The following is a 12,249-nucleotide window of genomic DNA, read 5'->3' on the forward strand; positions in this document are numbered from 1 at the left end:
AGTCATGTAAATCCCTCAAAATACCATGTTTCCAGGTTGTGTCATATGCTTTTTCAAGATCAAAAAAGATAGACACAGCATGTTGTTTATTAATTAGTGCGTTTTTAACAAATGATTCTAAACGCACTAAGTGATCGACAGTACTTCTGTTTTTACGGAAACCACACTGTATATCTGTGATAAGATTATTTGTTTCCAAGTACCAAACAAGTCGATTATTTATCATGCGTTCCATGGTCTTGCAAACACAGCTAGTTAATGAAATCGGAAGATAATTGGACGGATCCGTATGATCACGTCCAGGTTTAGGTATTGGTACTACTATAGCGTCACACCATGAAGAAGGAAATTTCCCGGAAGTCCAAATATCATCAAAAATATTGAGAAGAGTGTCTAGGCAGGATTCCGGTAAGTGCTTCAGGAGTTGATAATGTATGTTATCAGCTCCAGTAGCAGTGTCATGAGCTTGATCAAGAGCAGTATGGAGTTCATGAATAGAAAACGTTTCATTATAGTCTTCCCCATTATCAGAATTGAAATTAATAATTTTCTTTTCTTCTTGTTTTTGATATTGCTGGAATTTTGGTACATAATTTGAAGAGGAAGAGTGTTTAGCAAGGGTTTCACCTAGTTTATTAGCAATATCTGATTTATCAGTAAGCAACTGATCTCCATGTTTAAGATGATGGACAGTAGATTTAGTACCTTTACCTTTGATTTTCTGGACCATGTTCCATACCTTGGACATGGGTGTCCGAGAATTTATTTTGGACACATAATTTTGCCAAGATTGGCGTTTGTTTTGTTTAAACGTACGCCGTGCTTTAGCATTTAAGATTTTAAATTTATTTAAATTATGCACCATAGGATGGCGACGGAAATAATGTTCTGCTTTTTTCCTTGCCTTCCTAGCTTGTTTGCACTCATCGTTGAACCATGGTTTTCTTATGTGTGGAACTGCAGAGGAATTTGGTATACACTCATCAGCTATGGAATTCAGTTCATCAGATAAAGATTTAATAGCATCAGGAACGTCAATGAAACGTTCAGGTTTAAGTTTTTCAGCACACAGTGTTTCATATAAAACCCAGTTAGCCTTTTTAAAATTCCGCCTTGATGATGGAGGAACATCAGATGGAGTTACAGCTTTTAATATAGTAGGAAAATGGTCACTTCCACACAGGTCATCGTGGACTGACCATTCGAATTCATTTAATAGTTCGGAATTTGTCAATGACAAGTCGAGAGCAGAATAAGTCCCTGTACCAGGGTGTAAATATGTGTTGGAACCATCATTATAAATACATAAGTCATTGTGAGAACAAAAGTCCTCCAACAACTTGCCTTTAGTGTTTGTATTTACACTACCCCAGAGTGGGTTGTGGCCATTTAAATCTCCCATTATAATACAGGGCTTCGGGAGTTGGTCATATAGAGCTTGGAGATCGGTTTTAGCAAACGTCGAAGACGGCGAAATATAAAGAGAGCATAGCGTAAATGGTACATGTAAAGTAATTCTCACAGCAACAGCCTGCATATTAGTATTAAGTGAAACAGGGCTTTGAATAACGTTTTGTCTCACTAGAATGGATGATCCTCCAGTGGCCCTATCACCCGGAGGTGAAAACGAATGATATGCATTAAAATGACGAAGGTCAAATGTATCTGTTTGTTTTAAATATGTCTCTTGGAGACATATCGCTGAAGGTGTAAAATCTTGGACTAATAGCTGTAATTCATGTAAATTAGTCCTCAATCCTCTGCAGTTCCACTGTACAATATTATTGGAATAAACTATCTTTTAGGGGGATTTATTGGGGATCTACCCCGCACTCTTTTGGAGGGCGACAAGCTATGTGCCCTAGAATGGACGTTTTCAGAAAAGTCCATGTCTTCAAGTGACCCATATTTATTAAACAACTGAATCTTGTTTTGTGACCCTTTCGGGGCTCTGCCACTTAGTTTTGTCAAAGGATCTGGCCTTTTAGGTTTAGTTTTAACGGTTTCCGAAGATTTTGGAGTTGACTGAGAAGATGCCTCATGATCGGAGGATGCTACTGATTGGATTTGGGACGAATGTGACTCTGGCATTTGGGTAGATATTGTAGGTGAAGTAATCAGAGGAGCTTCTGATGTAATCCACGTCAAGTCAGTTTGACAGCTTGTGGTTGATTTTGTAATCCTTGCTTCTGACGGTGTTTTAGTTATAGAAGCATAGCTTTCTTTAGGTTCAGAACTTTGGACCAGTTATTTGGCATCTGCAAAACTAATGTTTCGGGTGAATTTTAGTTTGTTGATCTCCATGTGAAACGTCCAGACAGGACATTCTTTAGAAAAGGATGAATGGGCACCAGTGCAGTTTGTACATTTCTTAACGTTACTGTCACAATCTTCTGTTGTATGTGTCTTTCCACCACAGTGAGCACAAACAACAGACAATGTGCAGTTATTAACCCCATGGCCGAACTTTTGGCATTTGAAACATCGAAGAGGGTTTGGAATGTACAATTCAACCTGGATGTTACAGTATCCTGCTTTCAGTGATTTTGGAACATTTGGAGAAGAGAAAGAAAACAAATATGTGTTTGTGTTGACAGTAGCATCATTTCTACGGGTTGTAAAACGTTTGACAAAAAGGACACCTTGCTCCTTCATCTCTGAGGCGATGTCAAGTTCTGACATGTCAGCAAACAAACGTTCACGGTCCCTGACAATTCCTTTGCTCGTGTTAAGTGTTTTGTGAGCCGAGATCGTAACTGGAATGCCGACAAAAGATTTAGTACTCATAAGATTAGTGGCTTGCTGTCTTTTTGCACACTCAACCAGTAGGGCACCGGAACGTAATCGCCTAATGTTTTTAACATCACCAGCGATGCCTTGTATACCTTTAGCTACGGCCAAAGGATTCAACTTTAAAGGGGTCTTGTCAATAGTCTCAACAACAAGGAAACGTGGCCAGTAATCAATTGAGTTGGGCAGTCTGTGGTCAGTTTCAACGGGATCAGTATCAAGCTGACGTTTGCTCTTTTTTTGAGGGGTTTCGTAAGCCATGTTTAGTTGGTTAGATTTCATCATCTGAGCTCCCCACCCACCACGGAGTATCACAAGGACAGTGCTAAACGCAAGTGGGTCTCCGACTTGCAGCACCAAGGATACTCAGATGATATACTCTAGCGGAAGAATTATGAATAACTAATCCACCAGACTGGCCCATGAGCCACCGCCTTCTGGGCATAAGACTCTAGGCAAAATTCAAGTACAAATTATCATATTGCAAAATCCAAATAATGTCACTGTAATAATAAGGCCAAGTCCGAAAATCAATCAATTCCAAATAAAATTTGTGCATTGACATATATATATAGTCCACACACAGGGCTTGGCATGACCAGCCGATTGGTTGAACCGGGCCCATTCAACCACCCGTCTAGGTGAAGTAAGGGTCGAAGGGGTATGTTGGGCAAAGGGAACACGATTACAGGCCCCCAGTGCCCTCAACCCCCAGACTCCCGTCCTCCACCGACACAGGGCCGCAACCCACGGCAAACGGGTTGGTGGACCAAATATCCCCCCGGGTCCACAACGGGGGTGTCGGCGAGCTCTTCGCGTTACCCAGCACCCACCACGAGGAGGTGGCTCGCCACGGGTGCCTTAAACCAAAAGCATGGAGATCTTTCAAAATGCCATACTTCCATGTCGTATCATATGCCTTTTCAAGATTGAAAAATATTGATACAGTATGTTGTTTATTTAGCATGGAATGTTTGATGAAAAAGTCTAAACGTACCAAATGATCGATGGTACTACGATTTTTCCATTGAATGTCAGTGATGAGGTTGTTGGTTTCCAGGTACCAGACTAGACGATTATTAACCATACGCTCCATTGTCTTGCAAACACAGCTAGTTAAAGAAATTGGTCTGTAATTCGATGGATCGGTATGATCCCGGCCAGGTTTAGGAATAGGAATGATTATGGCATTGCGCCATGATGGTGGGAAATTACCAGATGTCCAGATACTGTCAAAATATTCAATAATGTTTCTAAACAGGATTCAGGGAGATGCTTAAGGATCTGATAATGAATATCATCGGGTCCTGAAGCAGTGTCATGAGCTTGCCCAAGAGCAGCATTGAGCTCATGAATATAAAATAGTTCATTATAATATTCCCCATTATCTGAATTAAAATTTATATTCTTTTCTTCTTGGTGGTTTTTAAATTTCTGAAAAGTCGGTGAATACTTGGATGAGGAGGAATGTTTAGCTAACGTTTCACCTAGTTTATTAGCAATATCAGCTTTTTAAGTTAAAAGAGTGTCACCCTCCTTAAGATGGGTGCACGCTACATTTGGAACCTTTACCTTTTAACTTCTTCACCATATTCCATACCTTAGAAATAGGCGTTCGTGAGTTAATTTTAGAAGCAATCTCGCTGCAGATTGCTGCAGAGTCGATGATGGCGGTAGATATAATGAACACAAGGTAACAACAATATGCAGAGTAACACGGACCGCAACTGCCTGAAGAGGAGTATTGAGAGCAACAGGACTGTGGATAGTTCGTTGCTTCACCAAGATAGAAGATCCCCCTGTAGCTCTATTACCTGGAGGTGAGAAACAGTTGTATGAATCATATTGTCTGATATCAAAGTTATCCGTGGATTTTTGATAGGTTTCTTGCAAACATATGCTGATGACTTGAAGTCTTGAATTTATAGTTGCAAATCATTGAAATTGTTTTTAAGGCCTCTACAGTTCCACTGAAGGCTATTGAAAGAACAGCTCGTGGAGGCTGAACTGAAGATCGTGATCTTCAGGATGATCCTCTCCGCTGAGTTGTCGGAGATGGAGTGACTTCCATGTCTGGAGGTTCGAAGTTGTTATGAACCACTACAGGGGATATTAATGGGGAAGGCACCTCTACGTGTTTGCGGGTCCGAGATCCTTTCTTCTGTAATTGTTCCTTATCTTTGTTAGTAAGTTTTACACTGTTTTGTGATGTTTCCACTGTCTCGGGCTCCCGTGACACGTCGAGATTGAATAACAGTCCGTGAAGCTGACGTTGATGATTTGTTGCCTTCAGGAGTAACTAACTGACTGCTTATCAGTGACCCAGCAGATGTCTGTCTGACATGCCCTGTCAACTTTGTTCTGTGAAGAGGTAACAACAGCAGAGTAAGAGTGAGAAATTGACGTATTTGGATGAGTCTGAGTTGTCAGTAATTTTATTGCATCTGAAAAAGAAATACACTCTTCAAAAAAAAGAAACTATACATTGGAAGTTCAGATGGATTTAATGAAAGTGATCAAATGTTAGGTCAACTAAATGAAGAAATATGACAGCCAGGTCATGTCAGCATAATACACAGCAAACAAAACCAACGTTAACGTCAAAGAAACACACGTTATGCAATCACATTGATGCCTGGGGTCAGTGAAAAGTCAATAGCGGGTATGATCACCATGAGCGGTGATGACAGCATGACAAGGTGGTCAAGCTCATCCCAGAGGTGCTCGATTGTGGATAAATCCGGCGCACGGGCGGGCCAGAGTAAAATAGGCACATTGTTTTGCTGCAAAAAGTCCGTACACACACGTGCGACATGTGGCCGAGCGTTGTCATGCTGGAACTCACCTCCATTGACGTTGATGTATGGGACAGCGTGTGGCTGCAAGAACTCGTCCCGGTAACGTACACCAGTTAAAGCTCCTGCCACGCGAACGAGTGCTGTCCTACCACCATGTTGAATTTCTCCCCACACCATGACCCTTCCTCCACCGAAAGGATCAACATGTTGAATACAGTTTCTGGCGTAACGTTCGTTCCGACGTCGATACATTCGGGCACGTCCATCAGCTTGTCTCAGCAGGAACCTCGACTCGTCGGTCAATAAGATATGTCTCCATATTGCCAGAGGCCACCTGACTCTTTGACGACACCACTGAATACGTTGCTGGATGCGACGTGGCGTAAGGACGTTGCATCGGACAGGCCTCCTGGCGAAAATAACGACTGCCCGCAGACGATTACGGACAGTCTGATGAGAGATTCTGCGCATACCCGGAATCTGTGAGGCTGTTGACGATGCTGTAGTGAAGCGATCCCGTAGGTGTCGTACTCGGATGTACCAATCCTGAGCAGGTGTCGTTACTCTAGGTCTAGGCACTGTGGATTTCTGAAGTGTGTGACAGCAGTCGTTGTTCTGCCCTTTTAAACCTTATTGGCAGCGACATCTCCATGATTGTTCATGAAGATGCATGATGCACGTGCGATTAGCAATGGCTGTGTTTCGGCTAATCGTAAAACGTGACGTGAGGACGTTATGCTTCGGCATCATTTGGTGTTTGGGCGATGATGTGGTAAAACAGCATGCCAACTTTCAAAACTGACAGTATATTGGAGAGTTGTTGCAGGACCTGGCCCCATGTCCAAACTTCTGACAGTTCTGACGGAGTGGAGTCGGTATATATACATCCACTCCAATGTTGAAATAACCAGCCTTAATTGATGGTGGTACTTTTGGTAAGGCAAACGTAAGAAGATAGGTGGTCGTTTGAACAACCCTGTCTTGCTCCTTCCTAGTAAATCTCTTCACAGATGTCACTCCTTGAGACTTCAACTCTATCGCTATCTCATCCTCGGACATGTCAGACAGACATCTAGCACGATCACGGATTACACCTCTACACGAATTTAGATATTTGTGTACTGAGACAGAAATTTCAGTGGTTCCAAAATGACTTGCTTTGAGTAAATTGATAGACTGTTGACGCCTTGAGCATTCAACTAGCAGGGATCCATTTCGTAAACGCGATACGTTCCTAACGTCTCCAAAAATCCCTTCAACAGCCTTAGAAACAACAACACGATTAATTTTAAAGGGTGAACCGTTAATTCCATCGATTCCCGTGTGGACCCGGGACAGAATGTGTCCACAGCACCCCATTGCTTGTCGTAAGAGGCGACTAAATTGGGCAACCTGTTTGCCGTGGGTTGCGTCCCGTGTCGGTGGAGGACGGGATCCTGGTGGTTGAGGGCAGTAGGGGACTGAACCATTTTGCTCCTATTGCTCAACACACCACTTCGGCCCTTACTTCACCTAGACGGGTGCTAGAATCGGCCCGATTCTATCAATCGGCTGGTCACGCCATGCCCTGTGCATAGAAAGTATTTTCGCACATTTGATTTATTGGGCATTGGTCATTTTTGACGTCTAGTGTGTAATACCTTTTTGCTATATCTACTTGCCTAGAGTCCTATGCCAGAAGGCGGTGGCTCATGGGCCAATCTGGTGATGTCGACCTCTGTGTTCTATATGTCTCCAATTTCTTGCTAATAGCCGAACCAGCCTAGCATTTGAATTGGTAGACAAATGTAGCTACTCATGTCGTATTTACTGGAGTATACCACTCCTGTATCCTTAGTGTTTGCAGGCTGGAGTTCCACTGCAGTACAACACTGTCCTCGTTGACACTCGGTGGCGGGTGGGGAGCGGGAGTGCTGAATCTATTATCATCACCATGTCAGTCACCCTTTCTGGTTCCACGAGAAACGACAAAAAAAGACGTTTAGAGGCTGATCATCTTTCTTGCAATGAAGTAATTCAGGTCCAACACACCAAGAACCTTGGCCAAGATTCATAGTTATTGAATCTACCAACGGTGAACCACTTAAGATCAATCCATTTCTAGTATCAAAGACAATACAATCTATTTGTGGAGAGGTTAAGAACGTTTCACGTCTCAGAGGAGGTACACTTCTTGTTGAGTGTGCGCGACGACAGCAATCCATAAATTTATTGCAACAACATCAATTTGCCAACGTCAATGTTGCTGTCTCAGCTCATAGAACTCTGAACTCAAGTAGAGGCATTGTTAGGGATAGAGCCCATTGTCTGGCGGACATGTCCGAGGATGAAATAGTGGCTGAACTTAAGGATCAGAATGTAACTTCCGTCAAACGCTTTCCTGTTAAGAAGCAGGATGGTAGCATTGTACCTGGCCACACTTACATGTTTACCTTTTCATCGTGCACTCTGCCAAAGTCAATCAAAGCCGGCTATTTCAATATCGGAGTGGAGGTGTATATCCCCACTCCACTCCGCTGCTATTCCTGTCAGAAGTTTGGACACGGGTCTAAGTCCTGTCGAAACACTCCTCGTTGTCATCGTTGTAGTGAACATCATCAGGACTCTGACTGCAGCAATGATATTAAATGTGCCAATTGTGGAAGCAGTCAACTTTCCTCTTCTAAATGCTGTCCTGAATGGCAAATGCAATCTAAGATACTTAAATTAAAGTATGAAACAAATATTTCCTTCATGGAGGCTAAAAACAAAGTCCTTAGCCAGAATCAACATAATCCCTCTCCCACTGTGACATACTCTGCTGCAGTCTCACGACGACCAGAAACAATCTCTACTTCGTGTCAAACGGATTTGACCTGGATGGCTTCTGAGAAACCTGTTCATGTGAATAGTACTTCTGGCAGTCAGGGCTTTTTTACAACGTCTGCCTCTCAGACTATTAGTCATGTATCAGGTGAAGTTGTTCAAACAGCTATAGATGTTGAAACGTCAAAAGGTGAAATGTCAAAATCGCAAAGAAAGCGTCTAAATCGTAGGTCAAAGAAATCTCCTGCTGATACTCCTGTAGAGGTTCACAATTTGTTTGAGCCTTTGGAGATGGATGATACGTCATCTTCACAAAACCGAAATAACGGTACACCCTCCTCTCGTACACGTGAGAGGTCTCCAATAGAACCGCCATGAGTAACGCTACAAATGTAGTACAGTGGAATTGCAGAGGGCTTAGGAATAATTTTCACGAAGTCCAATTATTAGCTCAAGATTTAAACCCATCAGCATTTAATCTACAGGAAACATTTCTTAAACGTGATGATAAGTTTGAAATGCGTCAGTACAACTCGTATCACTGTTTTTCACCTCCGGGGGATAAAGCAACCGGGGGTGCTTCCATTTTGGTGAGACAGGGTATCATTCACAGCCCTGTTCCTCTTACAACTAAACTTCAGGCTGTTGCTGTCCGACTAACCTTACACGTCACGATCACACTCTGTTCGTTGTACATACCACCATCCTCGACTCTTCAGCTATCAGAACTTCAGGATTTATATTCCCAATTGCCTGGACCCTGTGTTATAACGGGAGATCTCAACGGTCATAATCCTCTGTGGGGAAGCAACGATACGAACAATAAAGGTAAAATTCTTGAAGATTTTGTTTCTAATAATGACTTGTGCATATTTAACGACGGTTCGAACACATATCTACATCCAGCAACGGGTACATATTCAGTACTAGATTTGTCAATCACAGATCCAACCATACTTAATGAATTTTCATGGTCAGTCCACGGTGACCTGTGTGGTAGTGACCATTTTCCGACAGTAATCACTGCTATAAATCCATCTGATGATCTGTCGACGTCAAGATGGAATTTTTCTAAAGCTAATTGGCCTTTATTTCAGACTAGTTGTACTAAAAACTTAAAACCAGAATTTTTCATGGACGCTCATGATGCAATCTAGTCATTTTCGGAGACACTGAAACAAATTGCTGATGATACTATTCCTAAGTCCTCTGTAAATCCACACATTCGTAAGCCATGGTTTGATAACGAATGTAAACAGGCCAGGAAAAGTAGGAAGAAAGCAGAAGACTATTTTCGCCGACACCCTACTGTTCACAATTTAGATAAAGTTAAAATTTTAAATGCCAAGGCTCGACGCACATTTAAGCAGAATAAACGTCAGTCTTGGAGAAAATATGTTTCCAAGATCAATTCACGCACACCTATTTCAAAGGTGTGGAATATGATACAAAGAATAAAGGGCAAAGGTTCCAAATCTACCGTTCAACATTTAAAGGATGGTGATAATTTATTAACGGATAAGGCTGACATTGCCAATAAGCTTGGTGAAACTCTCGCCAGGCACTCATCTTCATCCAATTATGTCCCTGAATTTCAAAAGCACCAGAAACAACAGGAGAAGAAAACAATCAATTTTAACTCGGACAATGGTGAAGATTATAATGAATTATTTTCACTGCATGAGCTCTATACCGCCCTTGAACAGGCTCATGATACAGCTACAGGTGCTGATGGTATCCATTATCAGCTCCTGAAGCATTTGCCCAAAACATGTTTGGAAACGCTGCTTAATATATTTGATAATATCTGGACTACAGGCAATTTTCCAACTTCCTGCCGTAATGCCATTGTAGTCCCAATACCAAAGCCTGGTCGAGATCATACTGATCCATCTAATTACAGACCAATCTCCTTAACGAGTTGTGTATGTAAAACCATGGAGCGAATGGTAAATAATAGATTAACATGGTATCTTGAAACCAACAACCTTATTACAAATATTCAATGTGGTTTCAGGAAAAATCGCAGTACCATTGATCATTTGGTACGTTTAGAATCCTTTGTGAAAAATGCTATAGTAAATAAACAACATGCTGTATCAATTTTCTTTGATCTCGAGAAAGCTTATGATACCACGTGGAAGCATGGCATTTTAAAGGATTTACATGATTTTGGTTTGAGAGGTCGTTTACCTCTTTTTATATCACAGTTTTTACAAGACAGGCAATTTCAAGTCCGAGTGGGTTCTACCCTGTCTGATCATTACAATCAGGATCAGGGTGTTCCACAAGGCAGTATTTTGTCTGTCACATTATTTAGTATTAAGATCAACAGTTTATCAAAGGTTTTAAATGATTCAATTGATGGATCATTATTCGTGGATAATTTTAATATCTCTTGTCGTGGTAAAAATATGCGCACCATTGAATGGCAATTACAGTTGTGTTTAAATAAAATAAATAACTGGTGTCTTGAAAACGGATTTAAATTTTCTAAATCCAAAACTAATTGTATACACTTCTGTAGAAAATATAAACGACCCAGAGCTAACCTTAAATGGTTCTCCCATCAAGGTGGTAAAGGAGGCCAAGTTCTTGGGCTTAATTTTTGATTCCCATTTAACATTTCTGCCACATATTAAATCTCTTAAAGCTAAATGCCTCATGGCGCTCGATTTGTTAAAAGTTGTATCCAATTCAAAGTGGGGAGGGGATCAGACTACTCTCCTTCACTTATATAGATCACTTGTCCACTCTACACTTGACTATGGCTCAATTGCATATGGTGGAGCCTGCAAAAGTAACCTTAAACTTTTAGATTCAGTCCATCATCAAGGTCTAAGACTTTGTCTTGGCTCCTTTCGAACGTCACCCATTGAGAGCCTCTTCGTCGAGGCTGATGAGCCATCCCTTGACCAACGCCGTATAAAATTAGCCTTACAGTACGTGACAAAACTACATTCCAATCAGTCAAACCCTGCCTATAACTGCATCTTTAATCCCCTTTTTGAGGAACGGTACAACAGAAAAACTTCTCTTGTTCCGCCTTTAGGCCACAGAATTAAATCGTTTATTTCTGCTGCCGGCATTGAGCTGGACAATATAGCACCTTCCCGTCTTCTTTCTTCTCCTCCTTGGCAGTTAGTTAGGCCACAAGTCGACCTAACACTAGCCACATTTAAAAAATCAGAAACTAATGAATGTCAATTTAAACAAGAATTTAATCAATTGAAGCGTAGATATAGCAATCATAAATCCTTATTTACAGATGGGTACAAGGATGGTGGCGCAGTGGCTTGTGCCACTGTCATTGGATCCAGAACAATATCTTCTAGATTACCAGATAATAGTTCTATTTTTACAGCAGAAGCAAACGCCATATTATCGGCTTTCAAACATATTCATTACACACTAAACATAAACAATATATAATTTATTCAGATTCTCTTTCTTGCCTTCAGGCTATTAAAAACCTATATTGTAAACATCCACTTTTAATTGATATTATTGAATTGTATAATAATCTTGCTACTGGCCAATGCGACATCGTCTTTTGTTGGTTACCCAGTCACGTAGGCATTTCTGGTAACGCAATGGCCGATCTTGCTGCTAAGGCAGCACTCAACAAATCTGTGACACCACTTCTTATTCCCTACACTGATTACAAAGCTACCATTAGATCTTATACCCGTGATCTGATGCAGAAGAAGTGGGACACCCAAGTGGGTGTAAATAAATTACATGGAATTAAACGATATATTGGGTATACCCACTTGGGTTGTCAGTCCAGATTTGAAGAGGTCATTTTGCGGCGATGTCGTATTGGCCATACACGATATACTCATGAATACCTTTT

The sequence above is a fragment of the Haliotis asinina genome, chromosome 1 (assembly GCF_037392515.1).
Source record: "Haliotis asinina isolate JCU_RB_2024 chromosome 1, JCU_Hal_asi_v2, whole genome shotgun sequence".
NCBI classification, from domain to species: domain Eukaryota; kingdom Metazoa; phylum Mollusca; class Gastropoda; order Lepetellida; family Haliotidae; genus Haliotis; species Haliotis asinina.